Raw genomic sequence first — 27894 nt, forward strand, 5'->3', positions numbered from 1 at the left:
GTTCAGAAACATAACGCCATTGCTGAACTATGTAGGAGACGGTTATTCTGGTTTATATGGCTACACCAAGCATTTGGCGGCCAAAAGTGATATTCTTAAGCTTGAGAGAGACCTTGCACACAAAGAAAACTTTTCCTTGAAGCAAACTGTGACAGAGTGCGCTCAACAATTGAAAGGAAAGGACGAAAGCATCACGCAGCTCACGCAGGATCTCAGAGAAAAAAACACTGTCTTGGGTCCTCGGTTAAGAGAATGACGCTTACGAGACATTGAACAACTGAAGGTTGGTTCTGGGGGTTTGAAGAAGAGGGTTAAAGCAATCAAGTAAGATTATCATTCAAGCAGGTTTAATTCATCTTTACATTTGTAGTTTTATATCTTACTTTTCATATTTATGCTTAGATCGTTGTTACATCCTCAGTCAAATATTGACAGCAACACACCAACTTCTTCAATTCCTTATGGTCTCATACTAAAACGCAAAGATGTCGCCGGACTTTTGGACGATAAGCGCTACTGCAAGATTGTTGCTAAGCAACTTGATACTCTTTTGAAATAGAATCAACTCCAAACACGTGATGTTCAGTCAATTTTGGATGAAGCCGGAATATCCAACAAAGGTTATTCTGCAATTTTTAGGTATGTCTGGTGTTTGAATCGATTGTCTTCACCTGTCAAATCAAATGTCTGCAATTTTTAGGTATATTGGATATGTGTAGCATTTGAAAACTTGAAAATAGTCCATTTACTTAATTTTCTGTTTACAGAACTATGCAGCAACAAAGTAAGAAGTTCAATCTCAAGCACACGTTGCTGCCAAATCCTTTCTCCATTCGAAAGACAAGACTGGAGGTCAACCAGGAAGTGCTTCGGACATTGGGCACTCCTTTTCACATTGAAGCAATGTACAGATCGCCATCAGCAGAGGAAGTGGTCTATGACAAATACAATAATATATTTTATGATTTAGTAGCTTTGCAAACATATATTGTTCAATTGTTCGAGGTTTCTCAAGAGGAATGCAATGGAGTCTTGAAGTTTGTGCTTAAACTAGATGAGTGCGAGCTACTGAAAGAGACAAAGTTTGAGCGTGTCACAATAACACTTATGAATAGAGCATTAGATGAAAGCATTGCTTCAGACGACCCTAGAAACTTTAGCGTGCAATCCGAAAACAATATTATCTTATTAGCCACATTCAAGGTTTGATATCAACAAGTTTTTGCTTTAAAAAATGGTTAGACATGTTTCATTTGATTGGTTCGGTTTTCCCATTTCAGGTGCCTGGAGAGAATTTCGATATTCTTAACTGGGTTTTCCATCAAACAAGTATTCCTGAAGTCATAAGCGAACAGAGAAATGGAAAGACACTCGATGTATTAGGCATGGGTTCATACATAGTAGAGTGGCATATGGCTGGAGATCTCAAAACCCTAAAGTGTATGTACAACATCTCAAAAGGAGCAACAAGTAAAAGCCCTTATTTGTATTGCATGGGAGGATTCATTGGTCTTGACAAAAGAAATTGGAGGAGAGCACCGGACAGGCACTTGCAGGACCTTAACTTCCGCCCAGTGTTGGATATTCCACTATCCAGAGTACATATTTGCACGATGCATGCACTCTGTAGAATCATTGAGAAACTTATGTTTTTGTACATTTGTTTTGCTTGGACCACTCAGCCAACATCAGCAAAAAAAAGGGCTATATTATCATTGGAAACAGTTTTCTCAGATATGGGCTTGCATGGAGGACATGTGAAAATAGAACAAGAGGAGAAGAGGTCTAAGAATGGTCGAGATGTGCCAAAGAAGTTGTCTATTAGCGGTGTGAAAGCCTGTCTCTTCTTGTCGATGCCAACAAGTGGCAAACAGCGCAAAAGCCAAAGTGCTCAGGAAAGGTTGACATTGAGATACAACCGGTGGAGAAACCTGCACAATGCAGTGGTTGACCACGCAGACAATGGTGCAGCAAGGACTCGCAAAGCGAACGTGTGGAAAAGTTTGGATTCCATATTCAAGTTTTGTGAGCTCAATACTTGGAGATATACTGAATATACATTGTTTCAAGACGCTTTGGAGACCTTCCACAGGTCTTTCATAGCTGCATGGACAAATCAACACATAACTCATTACATGGTATATTAATTTATTTGATAAAATTGTGATTATACATTTACATATAAACAATAGGCTGGTTTTTTTTGCAGCATATCATATGCAACCACATGCCTTGGTTTGCTAGGCAGTATGGTAGCTTGGCTATATGGTCTACACAAGGTATGGAGAAAACTCACTACCAAGCCCGTACTGGCTATTTCAGCCACACCCGTCACGGAGGTGGTGCAAACAAAGCCAACAGTTTGGAGGAACTAAATCAATGGACTTATCGAAAAATTATGCATAGAACACACCAAAAGGAATGTGTCAAAGACAGTCAGATTGGCCAAGCAATGAGATTAGCAAGCAAACCACGGAAGAAGGAAATATGGGAGGCATCTTCTGTGGCATCGCGACATGCAGAGTGGCGACTTCAAAAAGAACGCACTGGAAAAACTTGGACAACTCCGACCCAAGTTGTTTGAGACTTCCTAAACATAGCGCATTGTAGCACAATATAATTTTTTGTGCCAAGAGAAGACAACCAGTCATAAAAGTGAGAAACATAATGTACTCATTGTTTTGATAGAAAATGTACGATTTTTTGGCATCGACAATATACATTGGAGCTTCTCTATTCTTCATCTTCATCAGGAAAAGTTACAAAATATTCTGGCCTTTTTGCTTGCTGTGTGTTATCGTCTTCTTCTTGCCTTGGTCTTTTGCAACCTAGTCCTGCAGGTTCGATTGTCGACAGTACATTTGCTTCCACCTCCACATCCACAAGAGACATTTCTTCAGTAGGCAGATGCGCAATTGGTTGTTTATTGCGAAACATAGCATGCTTGTCATACTCTAGTAATTGCGCAGGGTCAGTGATTCCGCATGCCAAACCATATGCTTCTTGGGTCAAAAAATAGCGACTACGCAAACCATACATTCCTGGCCCTTGGACAAACATATACAATGCGGCCTTTTTTTCTAAAAGCATTATTTTATCTGCGTTCCACCTGATGACGGCCCCTCCTAAATATCTTGAAAGTGTATTCAACGTCATCAAGGGTAGCTCCGCGTTGTCATTGGAGAAGGATGAATGGAAGACCAAAAAACTCGGATACTTAAGATTCTTTAAGTATTGGCCGAGAGAGGAATTCTTCCCTAAATCTCCCATGCCTCGTCCACGAGGGCGAGGAATGAAGGTATCATCATAGACCACCAACTGCAACAAATTAAAGTTATGAAATGAGATAAGTAGAAATAAAAAAGGTAAGGCAAATAAAAAAATATTACCTTCTGGTTTTCATCTTCCTCAAGTAAGTCCTCATTCCATAGGTTGATGCCGCCCTGACCTCCAGTGGGCGCATTGGAGGTTGAGGCCAAAGATGATGAAGAAGTGCTTGCCTTACCCATTTCTTCAATCCCTAGCTTTTTTTGCACTTCCATGAACTCCTTTTCTGTTGGAAGCGTGCGCTCATACCCAGCAACATCATTGTAAATCATCACAAGTGCACTTGCGGGGTCAACGAACTCATCGTCATTTACATGGGCATCTATAACAGAATACTTGTCGTGCTCAGGGTCAATGACAGCATCATCCTCTTCGAGATTCTGTGCCACAATGGCAAGGCAATAGTCCTCTCGAAGGTCAAAAAGCTCCATAATGTCGTTAAGCAAGACATACTGCAAATCACCAATAGGTATGGTAGGTAGAACACTAGTAGGCAAAGCACCCTCTGGAAGATGCACTCCCTCTAAAACCTGCAAGGCAAGGCTTCCCAGAGACTTGGGCTCTTGACCCTCCCCAGTCTGATCCTCTAGCGAGGCCTCTGCAGCATCAGCATGCTCATCCAAAATTAAATGCAAATATAAAATAAAACCTGCATAATATTCAGCCACCGACACTTGCGGTTATGAAGTGTACACTTGTGGTCTGTTATCCGCAAGTGCACTGGCAGCTTAAGGCAACTTCTAGAAAATATGTGTTTCTTGGAGGAGTCCGAATTGATATCCTTCATGTGAACAAAACGAACTCCTTGTATCTCGACAATGCCACCAGACGTTTGCTGCTGGTAGGTCTGCTCAAAACCTGATAGGTAATGTTGGGCGGAGACAATCCACTCATGCAAAGAAAAATCTGGATTGAACATTGGCCTGATCTTTGTCTCGCGCTGCTGAAGCCCAATGCGGTATAGAAAATGAGATAGTTTGTCTTGGGGGGCATCCTCAGAGCAAGTAACTTCCTCCTCTGCTTCAACATTGAAGGGGTCCATAACGGAAATTCAAAAGCGAAGATAGACGAGAGAGCACAACATCCAAACAACGGGGGAGCAAGTCATATTTATAGGACTCCCGAGGACAATGATGACATTGATTGACATGCATCATGGGGCCGGCGTGCATCATGCAGTCGCCGTGATGATTACGCCACGTGTCAGCCGCCGTTGAACGGTCGCGCCACAACGCGAAATTGGTGCCACCACACAAAAAAAACACCGCTATCGCGTTTTGGCGCGACAACTTGTTGTCGCATCATAACGCGATACAGCCAGTCAAGAGTACTGCGGTCTGCCTCCTCGCGTTGTGCCGTGACGCCTTTTTTGTCGCGCCACGCATGCATCATGCGATGATTATGCCATGTGTCAGACGTCGTGGAACGGTCGCGCGACAACACGAAATAAGTGCTGCCGCTATACAAAAGCAACGCGATCGCGTTCTGGCGCGACAGCCAGTTGTCGCCTCATAACGCGATACGACTAGTGTAGAGTATTCTGGTCTGCCTCCTCGCGTTGTGTCACGACATACCATTGTTGCTAGGGCAACCCGTTGGGGCGCTTTTGTCCTGATGTGCCACGTGGCGCGTAATCATTATGCTCGCACGCTTCCCGTCATACCTCGTGATGTCATGATTAATGCAGCCGCCTCTTCTCATTATACTTATTCTGCTAATATAAACCCCCCCCCCCCCGTTTTTTTCTCACCGTTTTTTCCGAAGTGTCTCTAGTCACTCTGCCTTTTTACCCACATACAGATTTCCATATTTCCTCGCATTCTGCTCGTTCAGGTCATGGCCCGCAGGTCATGGCCCGCACAAAGCAAACAACAAGGAAGGTTTATCCTGGCCAGTCTGTTCCACAGGGCCAGGCTAGCTCGTCTATTGTGCAACCGTCAACATCGCATGTGATTCCGGGTAAGACCATGCCGCAGTTACGCGCAACAATGCGAAGAAGAAGATACGAGCAGAATAGGAGCGTTCTACTCGAACTTCCTAAGCTACAAAAGCACATTTCATTGGCAATACCTAAATTTCCATTCCAGAGAGTAGTTCGCGAGATTTGCGAGCAAAACAACCTGAATTTCCGGTGGTCTCGAAGTGCAATGGGGTGCTTGCACAAGGCCGCCGAGGATTTTTTTGTAGAGCTTTTCCAGGATGGCTACATTCTCTCGGCCCACGCCCATAGGACAACATTGATGCCGCGAGACATCAACACACTTCACCTTCTCAAGTTCAGGTATGACAAAACAATACCGCCTGCCGGTATTTCAGACCGAAAGATGGACACTATTCTCAGAATACCACCTATTGACAAGGTCAAAGTTCATGAAGTGTCTACACAAATGCATCGATACAGCACCCATCTCAACACTGAGTGGGACACAACAGAAGACGATAGTGAGAGATTGCAGCAGTTACGCCTTGAGATGATGGAGGAACAAACGGCAGATGTCATCAGCAACGCCAACGCTGATGATTTGTCATTGTTGTTTTCCTACTTCCATGTTGGCCTTCCTATGTGGGGACGCATTCTGTATTTTCCTTATCACCCACAGGAGATTACAATTTTACAGAACCGGACGAGGGAACTCACAGACTCAATCATCAATTGCTTGCTTTGGTGCGTGCTATTCTTTTTTTCACAATAAATTCTTTTAATATATTCAATTTTGTATGACACGAATTTCTTTACAGTTTTGTAGTTTCAAATTTGCCCTGGAATATGAAAGATGATGTCATCGTCCTTGACTCGAACCTCTTGGTCGTTTTGACATCCGAGGATACATCTTTAGTGGAAGTAGTTGACTGGTTCCAGTCAGTGAACATGGATACGGCAAAAATTTTTGTTCTGGCTTATCATGAAGGGTACACAATGTTTTCAATAGTGAAATTATTTTATCTTGAACTCTAATTTATTGTGATGACATATGTTTTGCTTATGTTTATTTGTAACAGATCTCATTGGAGTCTTGTTCTCTTACACCTTGAACGAAACCGGTGCTACCTTGGTAATTCATCCCATGGATTTCATGGTGAAGTACGTAGGTAAGAGGTTTTGTATTTTATTCGACATCGCATAGAATTTTGTTAAAAGTCGTTTATGAAATTTAATCGTATTTTTCGCAGATCTGTTCGGAAGCTTGTGTCTTGTCTTGAAGCTTTAACGCAAGAGCAGATATATGAGAATCTTACGATTATTAGTTGCAAAGTCCCTAAGCAGGACGATGCCTACTCTTGTGGATGGAGGGTCTTCTTCAATGCAGAAATTTTGTTAGGGGTCATGCTTGATGGAAGTCGTAGAAGTGTAAGCATTTGACACTCGTTTACAGATTTGTATTTTAATAAGTTAGTAGCTATGTTAATAAACATGATGTTCTTAATGCAGGTAAGAAATTTGGCAGATTATTCAAAGGCTGATGTTTCTTCGTTTAGAAACAGAATGATTGAAAACTTGATCAATTGCGCGACCATGCGTCCAGACGGAGCACGTGATGCTTTTATCCCACCAGCACCAAGGCCCGTGCCTAGGCCTCCGCCGACAAGATACCCCGTGTCTGCCACACCAACACAAGCACATATCAATATCTCCCCAGATGCCTCCCCAACCCAAGATCCCACCAGCTCTCGTCCTGAAGAAACAGATCCAGAACCCTCAAACCCCCCACCCAGCACCTCTCCTGCTCATGAAGCAGCTACAGAGCCCCCAAACCCCCCACCCAACAGCTCTCCTACTCATGAAGCAGCTCCAGAGCCTCCAAACCCCCAAGCCACCACCTCTCCTCAACCTCAACCAACAGCCCCCACATCACCGCACACACAAGATTAGAGAGAGATTATGAAATGTACTTTTGACAAATTGATTACAAGTAGTGGATCGAAATTTGACTTTTGTTTTGATTATGGTTCAAAGTTTACAAAATGTTAAGTACAGTTTTCCAAAAAAATGAGAGAGTGAGGATCCAATGGTGTTTGGTAATGTAGAGAGCTGCCTTTGTCGAGTAATCTTTGAGAATAGTATTTGAATCATTGTGTAAAGTTAGTTCACTATTTCAAGTCTGTAGCTGGTAATCTGTGCACAAAGAGTCGTTTTTTCTTGTCTGTGAGGTAGATGCAATGCAACGTACGCGATCAGACATTGGGATACATGAGCACGATAGAGACATCAACGTATAAAAGTAATACATGTAGCTTAGTACCTTTCGCATGTTACACTTGAAAACAAATTTTGAAGGCAAATTGAGATCGAACTCATTTAACAGATCCTCTCGAACCTGTCTTAAAGTGACATTTGATCTAACCACAACAACTGTAAGCAAATAATTTGAAAACCATATCTCGATGGACATCAAGGGATTAAAAGCATCGTCACTTAAATCTTGATCCATAGCTACCAACTGACCATTCACTCGATGCCACCTCATGTAGTAGAAAGAAACTATAAAATTATGTGATGCTATCATACACTTGCACACAACCGAGCGCTTGTCAACTTTGCACAACATGCCTTCAGAATCACTGACATCCCAATTATCATCCAAAAAATCAAGGCAAGTTTGGGATTTGCAGATGAACATGGTTTCTGTTTTTCTAACCTCCTCATCGTGGAAGAAATCTATAAAGACATGTAATGGCATAAATAGACTGACTCGTACTTGCCTGCTTGCAATGTTTGGTCGCAAACACTTCAAAATTTCTTGATGAAGCTTGAGTTTAAAACACTCATAGGTTTCTGAAGTTGGAACTGGCCACTTTGGGGAATCTTGTTGGGGAAGAGGGAAAGGTTTCAAAGTGCCAAATCCATGGACAAAGCAAGGGGCGTTGTAAAAGTAGTCATAAAAGAAAACTCCCCTCTCTGCGAGAGCTCTTCTCGCACTAGTTCTATACATAAGTTCTCCCACCGAAGCATGAAAAGCATCAAAAATACCAATTATGCACCCAACTGGTTGCCAATCTTCTTTGTTAGAAGGATAAATATCTGCAAAAACAAAAGATAAGAGAATGGTCACAAGAAATAGTCAACAAAATAACTTGAAAGATCTTTAAAAACATTTTAGCAATATAGTAGTCACACAGTTTGATCTATGAGCAGGAAACTCCAAAGGTGACTATTGTAGTCGTAGTTCGGAGTGCATATATGCATGCTCAATGAGCACCTCTTTCACTATCTTTCCCGTTTGAGACAAGCAAAAATCTTTCACACGTCCTTTGTAGATGTTGATGAATTCATTTGACATCCATTTTCTTCTTCTTGTTTGAAGCAGAACCCAACTACCAATGGTGACTGTGGTAGACATCCAGCGACCATGGTCTAAGTCAAAGATGTTGAGTAGTTCCACAGATTTAACAGAGGCGGATGGTCGTCGTGGTCGTCTTCCTTCCATCTCTGCTTCTATTAGCTGTGAAGTGACACTAGCAAAAACGATAAAAGAAAAGAGGCTCACTAGTTTACACAAGAAGTAGTAGCTTGAAAAGTGTTCATCAAAAGACGTGCCTCATTGAATGTGAGTTATGGCACATTCGGCGTTCGTCGTGCATGGCAGGAGAATAATTTGCACAAATCGCGTCGTATCTTCTTATTGAGATCTTTTTAACAGAAAAAACTCTTTTTTGAAAACGCACAAATTTGAGATAAAAATCAAATAAATTGGAGCTACCGTTGTGGTGACTCAAACTCTATTGGTCGAACAACATTCTCTCTCTAACGCCAAAAAGTCCTTTTTTGAGTCCAAACTTTTCCTAATGCTTTTTCGGACTCAGATTGGGCTGGTTGTTTTGACACGTGTGTCATAATAACTAATATCTAATTCTCCTAAATGATTTTCTCATGTTAAACTGATCATTTAATATGGGGAAGTACCACCAGGGGAGAAAAAGCTAGAATATTGGTTAAGCTGGCAGACCGGCCACAATATGGATCCAAAGGAGGGAAAATAGGGATCCAAAGGGGGGGCCATCTGCAAAAGATCAATGTGCAAACCATGGGCTTCAAAGACCCTAAGGTTCACCCCATTAGGACTTCCAAAATGCTAAGGTTTCAAATTTCAAAGGGTAAGTCCAAATGGTCAAGCTTAACGAAATTGGATGCTTTGTAATTGTACACAAAGTCTTCCTAGATCCCTACATAGGAGGGGGCAAGCCCGTTTAGTAGGGGATGAGAGAGAAACACACACACACACACACACACACACACACACACACACACACACTCTCTCTCTCTCTCTCTCTCTCTCTCTCTCTCTCTCTCTGCAAGCCCTTTACTCAAAGGGAATAGGGGACACATATCAGCTCCCTAGCCCAGTTGCCCCCAAGGTGCACTCAAATCCTATTGGATGGCCATAGAGGTGGACCAATGAGAATTAGGCTAGAGTACGTTTAGTTCAATTCATTTTAAAACACTTGATAAAAGAACCAATAGGAATTAAGCTCTCTAGAAGACTATTGGACAGTCCCCCAAGGGGTCCAATGAGCATTCAGCAGCCCAATGGCTTGCATGCTTCCTATTGGCCAAAAGACAAAGGGGTTCAATGAGAGTTTAATTGCATTAATTAAATACCTAAAGCTCTCACAAAAGGGGAAAGGAGGACACATGTCAAAAGGCTATCACTTATGCTTCTCAATTATGATTGGCTGAGCTTTCCAAGGTCCAATGGGGTGCCAACATGAGTAAAACCCAAGAGGGGTCGAGCAAGAGAGAGGGGGGGCTGATTTTGGCAAGGCATTATCACACACACACTCACACAATCTCATGTGTGAATCAAGAAGACTCTCTCTCCTTATCATTTAATGAAAAGCTCATCATCTACTCCAAGCTTGTGAGAAGGGAGGCCTACACCAACAACTCTTGGCTTTGTGATGCAAATCCAACCAAGAGCCAAGCTTCAATGCATGATCATCTCCTCTACCATGCTAATTACTAAGCTATGCTAAGCTTTTATGAGTGAGTATGTGAGGAGATATACTTCTTTCTCGTAAGAATACTCCTTCTTCCTCTCAATCTACTCTGATACCCCGCTAGCTCTCACCATCCGCCATCTTTGAAGGTGTGTGAGGTCTTGGGTCTGAGATCGTGAGAGAATTGATGTTGTTTTTCATAAGTGTGTGCATTGTTCTTGAAGCTTCCATCTTCATTGCACCAGCAAGTTATTGAAGGAACACAAAGTATTGTATTGTAAAATTTCTCCTTTGATGGGGGAAACCTATAATACAAAGCCTTTTGGAGGGGGGACCGGCTCCATGTAAATCCAGTCCTCAACTGTTGTCAATAGCTTAATTTCACTCTCTTTTGAAGTATTGTTCATGACTATCTAACTAGGTGTTATGCTTTTTGTTGCTCTCTCCATCCAAGCACTCTTGCTATGCTCATTAGGAATCTATTCTAATGAAATGCTCACTATGTTTATGTTATTTTCCACTATACACAAGTTACTAGGCCATTAAATGTTCCGTTGGTATCAGAACACAAGGTTTTTCTTTTCTTGCTCAAGAAGGGAGGTCCTCAAGCTAGTTATAAATGGCTGGTATTATTAGTTGTAATTGAGTAAGTAAAATAGGGATTTTTCAGCCTTGCAATGTGCCTGCTTCGTGCAGATAACGAGGCATCACCATTGAGGTATATGGTCTTAATAGTGGAGTCCTATGGGGCTTTCCTATGGCTTAACCACTATTGAGCTATTAGAAGCTTGACAGGAGCCGGTACTATTTTAGTGTTGAAAGACCCTCTCTTCTATTCCTTGCAATTAATGATATTCGAGCCACGGGTACAGGAGCTTGAGTGCTTTTCTGAAGGTTTTAAGAGGAGCAGCAACTAGGGTTTGAAGTGCCAAAGTACACCTAAAATTGTTTACACCTAAAAGTTGCTAGAATGGCTGACAATAGTAAAGAGAATGAAATTAATGTTGATAGCTTTGATTTTGCTAATGAGCATGCTACTAATGATGCCCCTATGCTTGTTAACTACCTTGTTTCTAGACTTCAACAAGCCATGGGCAATCCACCTCTCCAAAGTGAAGTGCAACGGCAGCTCATGCTCATGGGATTCTCCAAACTCCCCACCATGAAGAGAGAGTACCTAGGAAGCCTCCTTGTGAGACTTCCAAAAGAGGACTCTCTCCGATTTGGGAAGAAGAAGAGGATCCATACGAAGGGCTCAAAAATCTACTACTTGACGATGCATCTCTTTCCCAAAGGAGAACTCAAGAGCCCCCACCAAAAGAACGAGAAAGAAGTGAGTCTCCTGCCACCTCGACGGAGATGGCTCCACGAAGACGGCGGGCAAAACACTCTCCATCACCTCCTAAACGGAGAAGACCATCGCACACTTCTCCACACCATAATTCAAGAGGGATGACAGAAAACAAGAGAAGAAAAAGGCAAGAAAGAGGTCACCCTCTTCTTCATCTTCTTCATCCTCTTCCTCTTATGAAGAAAGTGATGGTGCAAACAAGGAGGAACAAGGCAAGAAAAAGGCGAGAAATAGGTCACCCTCTTCTCTATCTTCCTCAAATTCTTCATCTTCTGAAGAAAGTGATGGTGCAACTTTTGAACCACCAAAAAGAAGAGGCCATAGGAAATCCTATGCCGTGTGGAAGAGGTTGTCCAAACTCAAGAAGTTCAAAGAGGGAGGAAAGAACATCTCTTTCCTTACCTACGATCGCAGCTACGGACAAAGTCTTGGATTTCATCCAACAATTCAATGCGGCGTTTGGAGATGAGGGCTTCATGGATTCCTCGAAGCTACTTCATGTAGCTATGCATTTTCAAAAGTCTACCAGGCAATGGTGGTCTAGCCTACGGGCAAACGGTGAAACCCCACGAACATGGAAAGCTTTAAGAGCTTCCATCATGAAGCAATTTTTGGCTACCGATTGAAAAGACAAAGTACTCACCGAATGGCAAATCTTGAAGCTCTCTCCTTACGAATCTATTCACAAATATGTAGACAAGTTTTGGGACTTACATCTCAAAGCCATTTTCTTGAAAAAGATGGATTTTGGAGAGAAAAAACAACAATTTTGTGCGGGATTAACTGAAGATATGGCGGAGTATGTCAAATCCCAAAGGCCATGCACCATATCTGCGATCATACACCATACCATGGTGGCTTCACAAATCAATTTCCAAACAGGGGCTAAGAGAAATCTTAAGCCCACGGAGAACAAGGACCCTAACAATGAGCCTAAGGGGAAGGACAATATCCAAAAGTCTCCTAAAGGCAACGCCAATAACAACAAAGCTAAGGAGAAGGGAGTTTATAAAGGCAAAAATAAACTCTCTCCTGAAGAGCTTGAGTGTTATCATAGAGATAACCGTTGTTTCAAATGCGGCGAGCAAGGGCATGTGTACCGTGCTTGCCCCCAAAAGAACACCCATCATGAGCCTCCTAGAGATACCTTGGTCGAAATCCAAGAAGAGGAAGCTCACCACAAAGGATCTCCCCTATGCCATGCTTGGGGAAAGGTAAGAGAACATGATGCTTTTATTCTCTTTGACCCTGGTTCTACTCACAATTTTATATGCACAGAGTTGGTCACCAAGTTAGGCGGGTAAAAGCACACTTTGGTGGTACAAAAAGGAATGTCTTTGACAATACCTTTGACAAATCTTTGAGCTACAATTTCTACAAGTCACATGAAAAACTACCTTCATATTGTATATCACTGGATAGATATTTGAAAGAATAATCTAAAAATACAAGGTCTGACAAGTTTTGACCTAAACTACAAAAGATTTACCAGTCCCCACTTTTTAATTGGTACAATTGAAATGGGTCCTTTTTTGTACCACCAAAGCATGCTTTCACCCAGGCATCCAAGCCTATGAGTTGGGAGATGTCCTACCCGCCGAAGGTGCTTTCAAGGGGCAAGAAGCTTCAATCACTCCCTTAATCGGGAAATTGAGGCTCCATGTCCAAAGCTATGTGGACAAAGAGGACTTCTTTTGAAGGCTCAGTATCCCCACTTCATTGATGAGGACATCAATGGTTCTTAAGGGGGGAAGTATGTTATGTCCCGCTCTCTCCTCTCAAGCATGAGGATGTAATCCTAGGGGCACCATGGTTTGATCGCATGCCTGCCAATGTTAAATTCCCTGAAAGGAAAATCTACTTTAGGTTCAGGGAAAAAGATATGTACATAGATGCCAAAGAGTTGGGTAACATCATACCCATTGTACATACGCAAGCTTTCAATAAGTCAATAAAGAGCTCTATTTCCGTGTACATGATTTTTGTTAAAGATTTTCAAAATGAATCTAATGCTTTAGCGAAACAAAATATAGATAATCACAAGGAATTAGAGTAATCCAATTTTCTCAAGGGATTTCAAGATGTTTTTATTGACGACATCCCTTGTGAACTACCTCCTAAACGAGGCAATGATGACTATGCAATTGAACTTCTTCTAGGAAGTTCACCACCTAATAAACCTCCTTACAGAGTTTCTCAAGCTCAACAAGAGGAGACTATGTGGCAAGTGCATGAGTTAGTTGAGAAGGGCATGGTTAGGCCTAGCTCATCTTCATTTTACTCACCCGTGTTATTAGTGCAAAAGAAAGACGGCACATATCGTATGTGTGTCGACTATAGATCACTAAATAGGATCACTATCAAGAATAGGTTTCCCGTTCCACGGGTAGAAGAGCTATTTGTAAGCTACAAGGGTCGACCTACTTCAGTAGAATTGACCTAAAAAGTGGCTACCATCAAATAAGGATAGTTGATCAAGACTTTGTAAAGACTGCATTTCGCACTACGTTTGGTCTTTATGAATATATTGTCATGCCTTTTGGCTTGAACAATGCACCAGCCACATTTAACCGCTTCATGCAGAAGCTATTCAGGCCTCACCGAACCTTTACTAGAGTTTTCTTTGATGACATTATCATCTACTCTAATTCATTAGACGAACACAAGCAACACCTCCAGGTAATATTTCAAGTCTTACGAGAGAATAAACTTTATATTAACCGAAAGAAAAGTGAGCTTTTTTTACAAGAGATTTAATATTTAGGTCACATTATCTCTTAAGATGGCATCCAAATGGATCCATCAAAGCTATAAGTAATAAAAGGATGGCCTAATCCAAGGAAACTTCATGAACTAAGAAGCTTTATAGGTATGTGTGCATACTATAGAAGCTTCATAGAAAAGTTCTTACAAATCGCGGGACCATTACATGACCTAACAAAGAAAAACGTTAGGTATACATGGTCTGCCAAGGAGAACAATGCTTTCAAAAAGCTTAAAGAAAAGCTTATCTCTCAACCTGTTCTTACACTGCTGGATCTCTCAAATCCATTTGAGGTCCAACGTGATGCTTGTGGTGATTCGTTGGAGATGTTTTGATCCAAGAAGGGCACGCCATAGCCTACAAAAATCGAAGGCTCAACTCTGTTGAGCAAGCTCTACGCCTATATGAAAAGGAACTCCTCACAGTTCTACATCCCTTAGACTCGTGGAAGCACTATTTATTGGGGACTCCTTTCATTCTGTGGACGGATCACCAAAGCCTTAAGTATTTCATGACGCAGACCAAGCTCTCCGACAAACAAATGAGGTGGGAAAATTTCCTTTCGCAATTTCATTTTCGTATTGCTCACATTGCTGGCAAGCATAATCAAGTAGCCGATGCACTCTCAAAGACGGTCGAGAGTGAATGCGGTTTCCATAGCAACTCACAATGATCTATCTTCTATGATAGATGAGTACGCTATTGATCCAGATTTTAGAGATGTGATTTCAGCCCTGGCATTAGGGAATAAAGAGGAATCATTTACATTACAAGATGGTTATCTTCTCTATGACAATAGACTATGTGTTACTAACTCACTACATGAGAAAATAATGTATGAATCTCATGCTCCTCCTTATGCGGGGCATAGAGGGCACCTAAAAGGGATTGAAACATATTTCTATTGCCGTGCCATGAAAGCAAAGATACAAGAGTATGTTTCTAAATGTGTGGTATGCCAAAAGATGAAGTTTGATAGAGGGAAGCAACCTGGATTGCTTCAACCATTGCCAATCCCTAATTCACCATGGGAGAGCATATCCATGGATTTTATCTTTGGATTTCCCAAGTCTATCCATGAGAATACGAGAATATGGGCGATAGTAGACAAGTTCAGCAAACAAGCTCATTTTATACCTGTCAAAAAGACTATCAAAGCCCATCAAATGGCAACCTTCTTCATCTCCCAAATCTTCAAGTACCATGGCTTGCCGATGTCCATAGTGTCGGATAGAGATCCTAGAATGACCAGTAATTTTTGGAAGGGTCTCTTTGAGAATTTAGGGACAAGGCTAACCTTCTCTTCGGACTATCACCCACAAACGGATGGCCAAAGTGAAATAGCTAACCTAACAATTCTTGATTAAATACTTAAAGCTATCACATAAGGGGAAAGGGGAACACATGTCAAAAGGCTATCACTTATGCTTCTCAATGATGATTGGCTAAGCTTTGCAATGTCCAATGGGGTGCCAACGTGAGTAAAACCCAAGAGGGGTCGACCAAGAGAGAGGGGGGGCTGATTTTGGCAAGGCATTATCACACACACACTCACACAATCTCATGTGCGAAGCAAGAAGACTCTCTCTCCTTCTCAAGATTTAATGGAAAGCTCATCATCTACTCCAAGCTTGTGAGAAGGGAGGCCTACACCAATAACTCTTGGCTTTGTGATGCAAATCCAACCAAGAGCCAAGCTTCAATGCATGCTCATCTCCTCTACCATGCTAATTACTAAGCTATGCTAAGATTTTATGAGTGATTATGTGAGGAGATATACTTATTTCTCATAAGAATACTCCTTCTTCCTCTCAATCTACTCTCATACCCCGCTAGCTCTCACCATCCACCATCTTTGAAGGTGTGTGAGGTCTTGGGTCTGAGACCGTGAGGGAATTGATGTTTTTTTTCATAAGTGTGTGCATGGTGCTTGAAGCTTCCATCTTCATTGCACCAGCAAGTTATTGAAGGAACACAAAGTATTGTATTGTAAAATTTCTCCTTTGATGGGGGAAACCTATAATACAAAGCCTTTTGGAGGGGGGACTGGCTCCATGTAAATCCAGTCCTCAATTGTTGTCAATAGCTTAATTTCTCTCTCTTTTGAAGTATTGTTCATGCCTATCTAACTAGGTGTTATGATTTTTGTTGCTCTCTCCATCCAAGCACCCTTGCTATGATGATTAGGAATCTATTCTAATGAAACTCTCACTATGTTTATGTTATTTTCCGCTTTACACAAGTTACTAGGCCATTAAATGTTACACACGAGTGTCCATGAGTGGTTTTTGTTTCATGCTCGGTAGTTCATGCATATCATGGTTGAGCAAGCAAAAAACTTCCAGTTGTGAGGCTGAGTACAGGGTAATCTTCACAGCTATGGTTGAGTGTGTATGTCTCAGACACCTTATGGTTGATTTGGGTGTTGAACAGGACACTGCCACCAGTATCTACATTGATAGTCAGAGCGCATTGGCGGTCGTGAGGAACCCAGTTTTTCATGCTCGCACAAACCACATTGAGGTGCATTACCACTATGTTGAGGAGAGGCTCTCACCAGGAGAGATGAGATTGGCTTTTGTGCCAGCATAGGACAACCTTGCAGATCTTTTCACAAAGGCATTGTCTCATGAGAAGTTCGAACCTTTCTGCAAAGCTTTGTGTTACTTCCCTTTGTGGATTGATCATGTCCCAGGGCATGGCAATTCCCTATACTCTATATGCCGGTTCTCATTCACCACATCACTCCCAGGGGGGATTTGTTACCACATACACGTGGTAGTGATGTGGGTGAACACACTTAGGATTGTCGATGCATTTTTTCCCTCACTAGGAGGTTTTTCCCCCTGTGCATTGTATATATATCCATCACTATAGGCTATCTTATCTTTCCAATTGCACACTAAGAATACACTCTTTGTTGTGTGCCTTGAGCTTCCTTTGTCTTCTCCAAGATGTGTGTGTTTCCCTGCAGCCTCATTTCCATCCCCCCCCCCCTTTTCCTTCCTTCTTCTCTTTTCCTCTTCTTGCTTATACTCCACCTTCTCCTCTATTTTTTTTCCTTTGCTTCTTGCATGTATCTACCCCTCTCTTTGTGTGAGGGCTTGAGTTCATCTCGGCACCTACAACCATGCCTCTTTTCCAGCCCTTCCCATTCGCATAGCACCATCACTTGTGTGTCTATATGCAAAATACATCCCATTCCATGAGATCCTCTACATTACAAGTAGATGCAACCTTCAACGTCATCAATCTTATAATCATCCAAGTTTCTGTAACTAGCTTCAGTAGGACATGATAGAAAGCCTCCCGAAAGCTCACACACTTGATGGCTCAAGTTAGCAATAGAAAACAACAACAAAAAAGCAACTATGGGGTTTTGTGTGTATGAAACCAGAGGGAGTGGCATTTGTGTGTGTGTGTGTGTGTGTGTGTGTGTGTGTGTGTGTGTGTGTGTGTGTGTGTGTGTGTGTGTGTGTGTGAGAGAGAGAGAGAGAGAGAGAGAGAGAGAGAGAGAGAGGAGAGTGGCATTTGTGTGTGTGTGTGTGTGTGTGTGTGTGTGTGTGTGTGAGAGAGAGAGAGAGAGAGAGAGAGAGAGAGAGAGAGAGAGAGAGAGAGAGAGATTTTATTATCGTCTTCGGAGGTCAAATATGACCTATGGGACCAAAGTTACATGTGATGTAGTATGTGTATGGCTGATGAGTGACTCTCGATGCTCCAAAATTGTGGTGATGAGAGTCGCAATGGAGAGCCCACACTTTGGCTGGGAGAGGAAAGTGTGTAGGTCTAATTCATGGCTGAAAATGTGAGAGAAGCAAGTTTGCATGTGACCAAAAGCTGAGCACTCTAGTAGTGTGTGGTAATCAGACTCTAGAACTTGCAGTGAGCATAATGTGCACAGTGGATTTGACTCTTCTCCATTGCCCCAACGCCCTATCTCGCATCGAAGGAAATGGGAGTTAAGCCGAATGGCTGCGATAGTGCATATTGCCGACAAGGGGATAGGCTCAAGCATGTAAGTGTGAGTACGGTTTCCTCTTTCAGCAAAGAACATGGTTTTGCAGTTGGGGGCAATATGGGTGGTGTAATGTATGAAGCGTGACCGATCGGATTTCTCCCAAGCCGTAATACTTTGGCGTTGTAGAAAAGCTTCATTCACTTGGGAGTCAATTGAAGCATCATGTAGCAAGTGTAATGCATCCCATCTCCCAAACAACTTCTTTATGTTTGGCATCCATCCCGTGCTCAAGATCTTGCTTTTATGTGTGTCTTTTGAACGTTTTTGCTTGCTTCCCATGCAATCGTAGGAAGTCGATGTGAGGGGTTTTGACGCATCTTTATCATGTACTCCACAACCCTTTCCATGCCCATAACCTCAACTGGAAGACATCCCGACTCAAGAAGTAGGAGCATATATGGTGTTTGTGTCTTCACTTGGAGAAAGTTGGTAAGAAAATGATTTTGGACATTCTCAAACTCTTTCCAAGTAGACTTTGAGATGCTCCCGCCCCACACTTCAACTCCATAAAGAAGAACCGGTGTCACCAATGCATCAAAAAGATACTTCTTGAGAACCCAACACTTGATGTTTCCCACATTACACATGTTCTCAAATGCATAATATGCTCTCTTTTTCGCTTCCAAACGACGCATATCACATTCATGCCACTTGTGATTGGACAGAACCTCAAGGGCAAGGTACTTAAAGCTCTCAACAACTTCAAGTGTCTCATTGTTGTATGCAATGCATGGCTTCTCCTTATGGTTGGTTTTCACAAGTATAACCTTTGTTTTGGAGTCATCCACAATCAGCCCACTATGCAAGCAAAAGTTCTCAAGGACAACCATAAGCTTTTATGCATCTTCTAAAGTGTGAGCTAGAAGCACTACATCATCCACATACAACAAAATCATGATTATTGCATTGCAAATAGTGACCTCTTCAATGCCTTCTTCTTGCATAAGGTCAAGTACCATTTGTTCCAATTGATCGATGCATAGACCAAAGAGAGTTGGTGACAACGAACATCCTTGTTTAACCCCAATAGTGCTTACAATTTTTTTTGAAATTTCTCTTCCCATGCGCAACTGACAAATCACCTTCTCATAGATTCGAGAGACCGCAAGCATAAACTCACTTGGCACTTGGAGTTCTTCCATCCTTCTCCACAAATTGTTACGTGGAATCATATCAAAGGCTTTCTTAAATTCCACAAAACAACAATACAATCGCTTGCCTTTTAACCAACTCTCCTCCATGAGAACACGAAGAGTGACAAGATGATCAATGGTGCGATGGTATCGATGAAAACCCGCTTGTCCCTTTGCAGGCTTGTCATTCTCTTCAGCCCAATCACTCAATTTCATCTCCATTATGCACCCAAACAACTTTTCCATAAGAGAACCAATCATTATAGTCCGGTAGTTGTTTACATTCTTTACATCCCCTTCTTTATGCAAATGCTTAACCCAATTAGTACTCCAATCATAAGGCATGCCATGTTGAAGTGGAAGGTTGAACATATCACACATCCACTCATGGATAAAATATCCCGTCCATTTGATTATCTCCGGCTTGACACCTTAAAGATCTCCCGCTTTGCGAGTGGCCAACTTTTCAAGCCCACCGCATACATCCTCAATAGTAAAAAAACAGGGCATACATGAAAGTGAACCATAAAATGGATTTTTTTCAGAATTTGCTTGCTCATATAATTTCCTACAATGTGTGTACATATCCACAAGACTCAAGATACCAAAATTCTCAACCCTCTTGCCCCTCAAGTTTCTCCAAAATCTTCCACATGCATGTACCTTTTTTTGGACTTGAAAAAGTTGTTGCTTTACTTTCCATCTTCTTCTCTTCTTTTGAATCAATGCCTTGTATATATGCAAATGACTTTGATATTTGTCTTTGTCCATATTTGTATCAAGATTTATCAAGGACTTTCGAGCATCTTGACATTCTTTATCAAACCACCTTTTGTGTGATCTATCTTTGTTGATACCATGGAGATGCTTTATAGAAAAGAATTCTTATGCACAAGAACAAATAACTTTCTTGAAAGCTTCCCATTTAGTTTCCAATGGTGCATCATATTGAAGCTTCTTCATCCATAATTTTTGCTCAACCATTTCAATGTACATTGGTGTCCGTTTGAAATTCATACATAGTGATAATTTCTCTTTCCTTTGGCTGAGATTATCATGCTTAGTTGCTTCTCCGCATGAAAGGTCAATACAGAAGATGCGATGGTTGGATTCCGGGGTCCATTGGCCAAACATAAAACTCTTTATGCGATACATGATGGTTTCAGAGAGTAGCATATAGTCAATCACATTGTCCCCATTATGTCTCCTACATGTAAATTCATTAGTTCTACTCCACAAAGATACACCATTGGAAATGAGCATACCCGTGCTATTACACATGTGTAAAAGTAGCTTTCCATAGTGATCCAGCTCTTTCTCATCCATTGAAGAACGATCATACAAGTGAACTTCCTCCACCTCCCTTGAAATGTATGGCATATAAAATTGTTGAGTATCATGTTGCAATGTTTTTGTGCAAGCATTCATATCCCCAAATACAATAACATCACCTTCACCTTTGAAATAAGAAATGTCCTCTTCTAAATAAGAAAATGGTTGATCTCTATCCATGTAAGCATAAAAGGGGGAATCATGATGAGGAATGTAGCAAACGGCTACAAAAATGGGTGCTCTTTTTGGTGTCATAATTTTCAGCCATACATAACGTTTGTACTTGTCATCTTTCACAATTGATACAAAATCTTCCAATCGTTTCTTAACCATTACATGCTACCCCTCCTTGTCCTCTTCGTTTCTTAAGATTCTTTGACCACATCAAAGAATGTACATTGTAATTCTCCAAGCCGTTAATCCTTTGTGTATCATGCTTCCAAGTTTCAACAAGAAGTACAACATCGGCTTTGCTTATTAGTTCATCAATGCCAACCCCCGCATTCCATGGGTATCCATGTGGGACGCATGTCTAACCTCACCATCCTATCTTATTGCAGTATTAGCGAGAACCCCGATTAATTTGTCAAACCATGGGACGAAGATGACTCGACTAGTGCATAGAGGCTACAAGAGGTTGTCAATCTCTTGGAAAACAACTAACAACTAGCATCTAACTCAAGCTACACTCAAGTGACTGAAATCACCAAAAGCCAATCGCTCATCGGCAAGCAAATCACATCCGTTACAACATCAAATGACATCCAAACGTAATGACACTTCTACGACAAGTTTATAAGACCTAAGCACACATGCCTATGGCCTCAAATCCCACTTTAAATCAAGTTTCAATTTTGCTTTTATTAACAACAGTGGATTTTTGACCTAGTCGTTTTCGACTCAGAATGCATCTAAATGCTTAGCAATGATGCCCCAATACCCCGCCTATGCTTAGTTTTTGATTTGAACATGTAAATTCCTAGTTATGATGAAATTATGCCATGGGTCGGCGACGCCAAAAGCTACGAAATACTATGAATGGCTTACGTCAATGCATAGAGCTCTTACCTGTGGTTGCAATGCAACAGACGCATTCGCAATGTAACAACTGGGGAGGGAGTAGGAAGCGTGAGAAGGAGAGAAGTGAGCGCCGTTAGCTCACACTGTGTATTTCTTATCCAAAAAACTTATAAAGAACTTACAAAAATTGGCTTTCATACCTTAGCCAAGGTTTTTGGGTGGTCAAAAGTAATAATATGGAGTTCTACCAAAGCTGGAAATTGAATGGCTAATACAATTTGGAAGCTTGTAGCCCCGGCTCATTAATTACAAAGTTTACCAAGAAACTAGGAGTTACAATATTTCCGATTTATCAAAATTAATTGTTTTTACAAGGAGAACTCCGAAAAATGGTGTCTGCGTTAGCTTGTTGCTAAAATTCCCCCCCTCGTCGCCTATGTCGTCCCTTGACACAGATTTATGGGTTGAAGTAATCTTTGGGTTGACGGCGGGCGAGGTGGTCCTTCAGTGCTTCCAGTGCCTTTTCGTATCTGATTTTGCGTTCTTTGTCTGGCACTTGCAAAAATTGCATGGTGACTCTATTTTTTAGTTCCACTACTGAGTATCTGTGAGGTTGCTTATCACCGGTGCAAATATCTTCGCTCGCCAGGTGAAGAAGCCAGTGTGAAATGCCTCCTCAAAAGTTAGCATATTGTGCGAGGGCAGAAACATGCATTGGGCATAAAATCCACAAAGAACTTCCTCTGAGGGTTGCCCACTTAGATCATAGCAGAGGCCTTTGTTTCCTTCCAAATATGAGAGCCATGGGGCTCCTGTCTACTCAGGATCATTGAAGACTTGTATGCATGTGAGTAGCATCGTGCAGATTTTGTATAACATTGCACAACAGAGATCTGACAGACTTTTGAAGAATGTCATGGCGCCCGTTAGGGTTTTCACCATGTATTTTTCTTTTGCTTGGCCTCTCTCTAGAGCTGGCAACCTGGGAAAATTTAGCCATGTGGGCCTCTTCTTCTGCAGTGCTTCGTGTGCTTGCCACGTCCTTACTCGCGGTACATGACAAAATGTGGGATCTTTCTGTATGGCCGCAGGTGCTCTTGTGAACAGAATCAAATTTCTTGGATTCTTGTTCAGCCAACTTAGCCTCTACTTCGGGTGGTCTTGATCTGCGCCTTCTTCTTGCATATCCTTGTATAATCTTTCCTTTACTTGTAAGAGTTCTACCTTGATGAGAGGGTATGGCAGGGATTGTTGGTACCCTTGAGCATTGATTTGATTGGGAGTGAGTTGTGTGACGTTGACAGAGTGTAAAAGTCTCAACTCCCAATCCATAGCTGCCTTCCACTGCTCATCTAACTCTAAGGCAGTCTTCTCCTTCAATGCATCTTCTTCAACCTTTGACAGCTGGACCATTGGCACTCTGTCTTCCTCTGTGATTTGGACCTGAAAATCTTCTCCCCCACTCGGCTCTTCAGTAGACTGTGTCTCGAATTCAGCAAATGAGACCGAGGGGATTTCCACTTGGGGCAGCTCTGAAGTGCCTACCTCTTCCTGTATATCTGGATTTCCTTCTTTGAGGAGTTGATTCATTCTTTTCAATTCTGCAACTTCCTTAAGGAGCTCCTCCTCTCTTTGGACCCGCATGAGTGCCAGGTCTCTGCGTTGTGACTATTCCAGCTTCAACCCCAGTTCTAAATCTTTGTTTTTCTTTTCAAGAGCTTTGTATACTTCATATGTTCCCTTGTTCGAGGCCACAACTGGATTTTCTCTTAATTGCCGCAAGAAAGTGGCCTGATCATTAATTCTTTGTTCAGAATACTGCAGAGATGTGTTTGCTACATCTAATTGTACTTGAATCTTCTGAGTGGACAGAGAGGTGCTAAGAAGTTCATTTGTCACTTTTGTCAACTGCTCATCTTTCACTTTGCAGGCATCAAATAACTTAGTCAGGAGGTCACCCAACTCCTCTAATTCCTTCTGTTGGCTGCCCCTGGCTATCTGATGCCGTTCTACTTCAGTCTTTAGCTCTTGTACTTGCCTTTGGAGATCTGTGATAGTAGCCATTCTATCATTGAGCTCGCCTTGAAGAGCATCGATGACCATTTCTAATTCTTTGGCTTTAGTATTGCGGTTAAAGGTTGCTGAGCGGAGTTTCTCTGTCATGATTTGCATCTGCCTTGCATACTTGTTTACTTCTAGAATGACTTCATCATTGAACTGCCACTCCTCCTGTCTTGTAAGTTGAGATTTGCCGGTAGCTTCTTGTGTTGCTTCTTGCTGTGTTGTTATTGCTGGTGTTTCTATAGAGATGGTTGCTTTTTCTTGGCCATCCTGAGGTTTTGAAACCTCGGCAGTGGCTGGTTGAGTGGAAATTACTGTTGTGGTCTCAACCCTTCCCATTTCCACGGTTGCAGGCCTTTTCGCCTTGTGAGTCTCGGTTTCTTCCTCATGTGTAGTGGTTTGCTCTTTTTCTGTATCTTGCTCTTTATCAGTTTCATCCGCCTCCTTGTGAGTATCCTCGGTTGTCTGCTCTGGTGCTGGTTTAGCTTCCTTTTCTTCATGTTGCTCGGCATGGTCAGTTTGTTGTGTAGCTTCCGTTTGGTAGGTGAAATCAGAATCTTTTTCCTTGTCAGTCTCGGCTTCTTCAGTGGTCTCTTGGCCTGGCGGTGATGATGGTGGAGTGGGCATGGGCTGGTCCTGTTGTTCCGACGGTGGTGAGGTGGGTCGGGGAGATGCCTGGCCTTGCTCTTGAGTTGCTACTTCCTCAGCTCTCTTGGTTGCTTCTTCCGCCTCTTTCAGCTTCAAGGCCTCTGCCTCTTGGTACATTCTTTCTAAATGATCCTTGGGATCCTCGGCCTCTTTCCTTGAATGATGTTTCGTTCGAAGTCCCTTCAAGCCGATGGGTACCCACTTTTCTAGGTCTTTTCCCTCGCTTGCCTAATGTGCTGATATGCCTATTTTTCTCTTTCAAATCTTGCTTGTTTCTGCACTGGCTCCTCTTGGTGGTCTGCCACAGATTTTCGCTTCGTTTCTTCCCTCCTAGCTCTTTTTTCTTCGTTGTAAGAGCTTTCACTGCTATGCTACTCTGATGAACTGTCATCGGATTCATCACCTGATTTAAATGATCGCTTACCAGATCTTGTAGATCTTGGAGAGGGTTGAGCTGCCAAGATCCATGTGTTCTGATCCGGGGCAGGTGGTAGGTTTTCGGCCATGCCGATGGCATGATAGGCTATTCTGGTCAATACTTCCAGCGCGCCCAAGTATGTTATCTTTCCCTCCTTCTTGGTGGCCTTCAATGTTGTTAACACATATTGCGCGTGGTCCACAGGTTGTCTGGTGGTTGACTTCAGAACTTGTGTAAAAGTGGTGGCCACGGCGTGATTTGGTGTCGTGTACCTTGGTGGCCTTTTCGCCAGGAAATGGAAATGTTGATGGTACAGACGGGCTGGCTCTTCCACCTGCTTGTGGATGAGATCGGCAAATGTAGCCGCAGCTGTTTCCTTTGTAAAGTGCCCACTGTTTTCTTATCTCTTGCCCGTGGTCATCCCTTCAATGGGCAGTCTGAGTGCCTCTGCCACTATTTCCTTTGTAATTACAACCTCTACCTTAATTCCTTGGTTGTCTGAGATTTGGGTAGTTCCGTCTTCCTTGATGGTGGATAGAAGCTTGTAAGCTTTCTGAAAGTCTACTCCGCAAGGCTCTTGTTCATAGAAGTGTCAGAGTCCCAACCTGCGGTTAGCCTCCTTGGTTTCTGGCTTTGCAGCTACATTGTAGACCTCTTTAGGCAAGAGCTGCAACTCCACCGGATGCCCTTCTTCACTCTTAAACCTGCCCGTGAAGACCGTGGTGTGGTGTTCTTCTAGCATCTCTTTAGAAAGATAAGATGCCTTTGCTGCCTTTACTGACTCGGGGTCCAGTTGATACGGGGGTAGTTCTTGCAGTTTCTCCTTTTGGTTTAACTTCTTCTTGGCCTTCTCCGCGGCTTGCATTGCTCCTGTTCAGTGAATAGAGTGCAAAGTTAGCAGATTTGTTGGATTTTCTCTGGAATGTCCTTTTAGACTGAAATGTTGATAATCTTGTCCAAATTATTTCAAGTCAATTTTTGAACAAGCAAAGATACATAAAATCATGCAAGGAACAAAACTGTATGGTCAAAACAAAAATTTGCAACCAAAGTAAATAATCGCGATTATTTACAACTGAGAAAATTTTCAACTTTTTTGCAACCTTGGCTTTATAGGCTTGAAGTATGTGCCAATTACATGCTCTGAGGGAAATATGGGCTCATTTGAATGTACAGGGTGAAAATGGTACCAGATGCAAGTTTGTGCTTTACAGGACCTAAACAATACAAGTCCTAAATTGAATTTGGTCAAGTTTGGTCATGCCGGCATCACTTTGTGCTCTGTCGACTCTGAATTCACCGTTTTGACCTAAACATGTTTCATACACCTAATACAAGTCCTAAATTGAATTTGGTCAAGTTTGGTCATGCCGGCATCACTTTGTGCTCTGTCGACTCTGAATTCACCGTTTTTTGCGATTACTCTGTCTGTTAGGTTGGTCGGTCAACTTTGAGGCTTTGAACTTGTCTGTAACCTCGTCGTGAAGCTACCTATCCAATTTTGGCGCTTTTGGAGTCAGTTTGGCCTCGTATGTCAAATTTGATGCTTTGTAATCTATCGACTGTGAATTCACCGTTTTTTGCGATTACTCTGTCTGTTAGGTTGGTCGGTCAACTTTGAGGCTTTGGACTTGTCCGTAACCTCGTTGTGAAGCTACCTATCCAATTTTGGTTCATTTGGAGTCAGTTTGGCCTCGTATGTCAAATTTGATGCTTTGTAATCTTCGAGCTGTTTTTCGCTTTTCGAGGGCTTTACTTGATGGATTTCTCCAACCCAATCATATACATTGTATATGAGCCTCATTAGCAAGCCATCTGTGGAGTCAGGTCGGAATTCTGGCCTTTCCCAAAAAACCTTAATTCTCTACTCCTTGACCCCAGTCGAATGATCATCTGATGATATGGAATGGTTCTATTATGTTAGGGCATGCTATGGTTCAAATCCCATCTCATTTGGTCAAGCTGGCAGGCCGCTATGGTCACTTTTAGGTTGTAGGTCTTCGTGCACTGCTCGGCTTCTAAGGTTTTTTCTAGGGCTTTAGACTAGCTACCGGCCATACAAAATGGATCTTTGATTAGTAAGGAACTTACCCCTCATGTCTCGTGTGAAACGGCGCTGAAAAAGGTCAACTGTGGGCTTCGGAAATGACACGTGAAAGAAGCCGAAATGCTCTCTCTGCAAAGGCTCCAAGTGGAAATGAGGTGGTTTTAGCCTATGCTGGATATCTATACTTGGACTTCCTGAACCAATTTTCCCCAGATTCCTCCGTTAGTCCTATTAGGCCGTGAAATCTATGTTAGGCTCAAAAATTTCCAAAATCGGATTCCTGTAGCTCATTCTGCAAGAATTTTGCAAAAGTAGGCTTGGCCGCCTAATTTGGCCTTCCCGCTTCCATCTTCTGATTTTGTTGAAAATTTTTGTTCTTGTCCGATTTGTCTTTCTGATCACCATCGTGTCTTCCGTTTTTCCATCTGAGTTTCCCTGCTATTTATTATTAATTTTTGACCTTTTTATTTGAAAAATAAAAGAAAATAGAAAAATGCTCTTAAGAAAACCAAGTGAAAATCCAATAATTAAGAAAATCCCTTGAAAAACACAATTTTAATGTTTTTTGTTGGATTTCTCCATTTTTAAGCCTCCTTTTCAACAAAAATGATGAAAAATACCCAAAAAGGACTATTTTTGATGATTTTTTGATAGTATATACACTATTTACACTCATCGGGAAGATATTATCAGTGAATTTTTCCTTGTTGATGAATTATAAGGGTATTATTAGGTAATTTTACAAAAAATCACACGTTAACATGAAACTTTTTCCTCCCTCTTTAAACATTGCCCTTAATTACTTAGTATTTAGTAGTACCCTTCCACCCCTCCTAGAT

The sequence above is a fragment of the Adiantum capillus-veneris genome, chromosome 19, assembly GCF_014529385.1.
Source record: "Adiantum capillus-veneris isolate H3 chromosome 19, ASM1452938v2, whole genome shotgun sequence".
Classification (NCBI taxonomy): domain Eukaryota; kingdom Viridiplantae; phylum Streptophyta; class Polypodiopsida; order Polypodiales; family Pteridaceae; genus Adiantum; species Adiantum capillus-veneris.